Genomic DNA, 5,320 nt, shown 5'->3' with positions numbered 1-5,320 from the left:
ATATAGGGCCTATAAGAACATCCAATAGTCAGAGGTATATGAAATACAAATGGTATAGAGGGAAATAGTCCTATAATTCCTATAATAACCACAACTTAAAACCTCTTACCTGGGAATATTGAAGCCTCATGTTAAAAGGAACCACCAGCTTTCATATGTTCTCATGTTCTGAGAAAGGAACTGAAACGTTAGCTTTCTTACTTGGCACATATTGCACTTTTACTTTCTTCTCCAACACTTTGTTTTTGCATTATTTAAACAATATTGAACATGATACCCCCTGTCTATTCCCTTAGGGCTCTGGTTAACATGAGACCCCCTGTCTATTCAATTAGGGCTCTGGTTAACATGAGACCCCCTGTCTATTCCCTTAGGGCTCTGGTTAACATGAGACCCCCTGTCTATTCCCTTAGGGCTCTGGTTAACATGAGACCCCCTGTCTATTCCCTTAGGGCTCTGGTTAACATGAGACCCCCTGTCTATTCCATTAGGGCTCTGGTTAACATGAGACCCCCTGTCTATTCCCTTAGGGCTCTGGTTAACATGAGACCCCCTGTCTATTCCCTTAGGGCTCTGGTTAACATGAGACCCCTGTCTATTCCCTTAGGGCTCTGGTTAACATGAGACCCCTGTCTATTCCATTAGGGCTCTGGTTAACATGAGACCCCCTGTCTATTCCCTTAGGGCTCTGGTTAACATGAGACCCCCTGTCTATTCCCTTAGGGCTCTGGTTAACATGAGACCCCCTGTCTATTCCCTTAGGGCTCTAGTTAACATGAGACCGCTGTCTATTCCCTTAGGGCTCTGGTTAACATGAGACCCCTGTCTATTCCCTTAGGGCTCTGGTTAACATGAGACCCCCTGTCTATTCCATTAGGGCTCTGGTTAACATGAGACCCCCTGTCTATCCCCTTAGGGCTCTGCTTAACATGAGACCCCCTGTCTATTCCCTTAGGGCTCTGGTTAACATGAGACCCCCTCCCCTGTCTATTCCATTAGGGCGCTGGTTAACATGAGACCCCCTGTCTATTCCATTTGGGCTCTGCTTAACATGAGACCCCCTGTCTATTCCCTTAGGGCTCTGGTTAACATGAGACCCCCTGTCTATTCCCTTAAGGCTCTGGTTAACATGAGACCCCCTGTCTATTCCATTAGGGCTCTGGTTAACATGAGACCCCCTGTCTATTCCCTTGGGGCTCTGGTTAACATGAGACCCCCTGTCTATTCCATTAGGGCTCTGGTTAACATGAGACCCCCTGTCTATTCCCTTAAGGCTCTGGTTAACATGAGACCCCCTCCCCTGTCTATTCCATTAGGGCTCTGGTTAACATGAGACCCCTTGTCTATTCCCTTAGGGCTCTGGTTAACATGAGACCCCCTGTCTATTCCCTTGGGGCTCTGGTTAACATGAGCCACCATGTCTATTCCCTTAGGGCTCTGGTTAACATGAGACCCCCTGTCTATTCCCTTAGGGCTCTGGTTAACATGAGACCCCCTGTCTATTCCATTAGGGCTCTGGTTAACATGAGACCCCCTGTCTATTCCCTTAGGGCTCTGGTTAACATGAGACCCCCTGTCTATTCCCTTAGGGCTCTGGTTAACATGAGACCCCCTGTCTATTCCCTTAGGGCTCTGGTTAACATGAGACTGCTGTCTATTCCCTTAGGGCTCTGGTTAACATGAGACCCCCTGTCTATTCCCTTAGGGCTCTGGTTAACATGAGACCCCCTGTCTATTCCCTTAGGGCTCTGGTTAACATGAGACCCCTGTCTATTCCCTTAGGGCTCTGGTTAACATGAGACCCCCTGTCTATTCCCTTAGGGCTCTGGTTAACATGAGACCCCTGTCTATTCCCTTAGGGCTCTGGTTAACATGAGACCCCCTGTCTATTCCATTAGGGCTCTGGTTAACATGAGACCCCCTGTCTATCCCCTTAGGGCTCTGCTTAACATGAGACCCCCTGTCTATTCCCTTAGGGCTCTGGTTAACATGAGACCCCCTGTCTATTCAATTAGGGCTCTGGTTAACATGAGACCCCCTGTCTATTCCCTTAGGGCTCTGGTTAACACGAGACCCCCTGTCTATTCCCTTAGGGCTCTGGTTAACATGAGACCCCCTGTCTATTCCATTAGGGCTCTGGTTAACATGAGACCCCCTGTCTATCCCCTTAGGGCTCTGCTTAACATGAGACCCCCTGTCTATTCCCTTAGGGCTCTGGTTAACATGAGACCCCCTCCCCTGTCTATTCCCTTAGGGCTCTGGTTAACATGAGACACCATGTCTATTCCCTTAGGGCTCTGGTTAACATGAGACCCCCTGTCTATTCCCTTAGGGCTCTGGTTAACATGAGACCCCCTGTCTATTCCCTTAGGGCTCTGGTTAACATGAGACCCCCTGTCTATTCCCTTAGGGCTCTGGTTAACATGAGACCCCCTGTCTCGGTTCCGGTTGGAGCGAGTGGTCGCATCTGCACGTCGCTCCAACGGGTAGTATAACTTTTTCATTATATTTCATTATATTTCATTATATCACAACGGTTTGATTTGTCTTATCTTAGCAATTTCTTCTCAGCTAGCTACATAGCCGTCTTTGTATCAAAGATAATTGCGTAATTATCGTATTTCGCCGTCCTAACGTAGTCTTCACTAGCCAGCTAGCTAACGTCCACTGATTAGCTGCACTGGGAAAACTATTACACTCAACTGAACGACTTGATTAGTTTAGTGTTAGCTAGCTACATAGCTGTCTTTGCTGTCTTCGTATCATCGTATCATCGTATCCAAGATAATTGTGTTGTTTAGGTTTAGAGTGTGTAGTCTTAGAGTGATTATCTTAATTTACCGAGGTTAGCTAGCCAGCTATTTGTCGTCCTTAACGTAGGTGACTCTGCTAGCTAGCCAACAGCTAGCCAACGCGAGCCAACGTCTTCTGTATAGAACTCAACTACCCGGTCGCATTCACAGGTTGTATCACATTTTCACTTCATTTCATTACAGTACAACGGTTTGATTTGTTTGATCGTAGCTAGCTACTTAGCTAGCTACATAGCCGTCTTTGTATCAAAGATAATTGTGTAGTTTAGAGCGATTTTCTAGGTTCGCTAGCCATCTATTGTCGTTCTTTTAACGCAGCGTAACGTAAACAACACTGCTAGCTAGCCTGCTAGCCCCCGAATAGCAACACTGCAGAAACTATTACACTCAACGGAACGACTTGATTAGTGTAGTGTCAACAACGCACCCACTGCCAGCTGGCCTACTTCAGCAGTACTGTATCATTTTAATCATTTTAGTCAATAAGATTCTTGCTACGTAGCTTAACTTTCTGAACATTCGAGACGTGTAGTCCACTTGTCATTCCAATCTCCTTTGCATTAGCGTAGCCTCTTCTGTAGCCTGTCAACTATGTGTCTGTTTATCCCTGTTCTCTCCTCTCTGCACAGACCATACAAACGCTCCTCACCGCGTGGCCGCGGCCACCCTACTCTGGTGGTCCCAGCGCGCACGACCCACGTGGAGTTCCAGGTCTCCGGTAGCCTCTGGAACTGCCAATCTGCGGTCAACAAGGCAGAGTTCATCTCAGCCTATGCCTCCCTCCAGTCCTCGACTTCTTGGCACTGACGGAAACATGGATCACCACAGACAACACTGCTACTCCTACTGCTCTCTCTTCGTCCGCCCACGTGTTCTCGCACACCCCGAGAGCGTCTGGTCAGCGGGGTGGTGGCACCGGGATCCTCATCTCTCCCAAGTGGTCATTCTCTCTTTCTCCCCTTACCCATCTGTCTATCGCCTCCTTTGAATTCCATGCTGTCACAGTTACTAGCCCTTTCAAGCTTAACATCCTTATCATTTATCGCCCTCCAGGTTCCCTCGGAGAGTTCATCAATGAGCTTGATGCCTTGATAAGCTCCTTTCCTGAGGACGGCTCACCTCTCACAGTTCTGGGCGACTTTAACCTCCCCACGTCTACCTTTGACTCTTTCCTCTCTGCCTCCTTCTTTCCACTCCTCTCCTCTTTTGACCTCACCCTCATCTTTACTAGATGCTGTTCTTCCACTAACCTCATTGCAACTCCCCTCCAAGTCTCCGACCACTGCCTTGTATCCTTTTCCCTCTCGCTCTCATCCAACACCTCCCACACTGCCCTACTGGATGGTATCGCGCCGTCCCAACCTTCGCTCTCTCTCCCCCCGCTACTCTCTCCTCTTCCATCCTATCATCTCTTCCCTCCGCTCAAACCTTCTCCCACCTATCTCCTGATTCTGCCTCCTCAACCCTCCTCTCCTCCCTCTCTGCATCCCTTGACTCTCTATGTCCCCTATCCTCCAGGCCGGCTCGGTCCTCCCTCCCGCTCCGTGGCTCGATGACTCATTGCGAGCTCACAGAACAGGGCTCCGGGCAGCCGAGCGGAAATGGAGGAAAAACCGCCTCCCTGCGGACCTGGCATCCTTTCACTCCCTCCTCTCTACATTTTCCTCCTCTGTCTCTGCTGCTAAAGCCACTTTCTACCACGCTAAATTCCAAGCATCTGCCTCTAACCCTAGGAAGCTCTTTGCCACCTTCTCCTCCCTCCTGAATCCTCCGCCCCTCCCCCCCTCCTCCTCTCTGCAGATGACTTCGTCAACCATTTTGAAAAGAAGGTCGACGACATCCGATCCTCGTTTGCTAAGTCAAACGACACCGCTGGTTCTGCTCACACTGCCCTACCCTGTGCTCTGACCTCTTTCTCCTCTCTCTCCAGATGAAATCTCGCGTCTTGTGACGGCCGGCCGCCCAACAACCTGCCCGCTTGACCCTATCCCCTCCTCTCTTCTCCAGACCATTTCCGGAGACCTTCTCCCTTACCTCACCTCGCTCATCAACTCATCCCTGACCGTTGGCTACGCCCCTTCCGTCTTCAAGAGAGCGAGAGTTGCACCCTTCTGAAAAACCTACACTCGATCCCTCCGATGTCAACAATTACAGACCAGTATCCCTTCTTTTCTTTTCTCTCCAAAACTTGAACGTGCCGCCCTGGCCAGCTCTCCCGCTATCTCTCTCTGAATGACCTTCTTGATCCAAATCAGTCAGGTTTCAAGACTAGTCATTCAACTGAGACTGCTCTCCTCTGTATCACGGAGGCGCTCCGCACTGCTAAAGCTAACTCTCTCTCCTCTGCTCTCATCCTTCTAGATCTATCGGCTGCCTTCGATACTGTGAACCATCAGATCCTCCTCTCCACCCTCTCCGAGTTGGGCATCTCTCGGCGCGGCCCACGCTTGATTGCGTCCTATCTGGACAGGTCGCTCCTACCAGGTGGGCGTGGGCGAGAATCTGTC

This window comes from Oncorhynchus gorbuscha, linkage group LG23 (assembly GCF_021184085.1).
Source record: "Oncorhynchus gorbuscha isolate QuinsamMale2020 ecotype Even-year linkage group LG23, OgorEven_v1.0, whole genome shotgun sequence".
Taxonomy (NCBI): domain Eukaryota; kingdom Metazoa; phylum Chordata; class Actinopteri; order Salmoniformes; family Salmonidae; genus Oncorhynchus; species Oncorhynchus gorbuscha.
The sequence above is the reverse complement of the archived record's forward strand: the minus strand, read 5'-3'. Positions refer to the sequence as shown.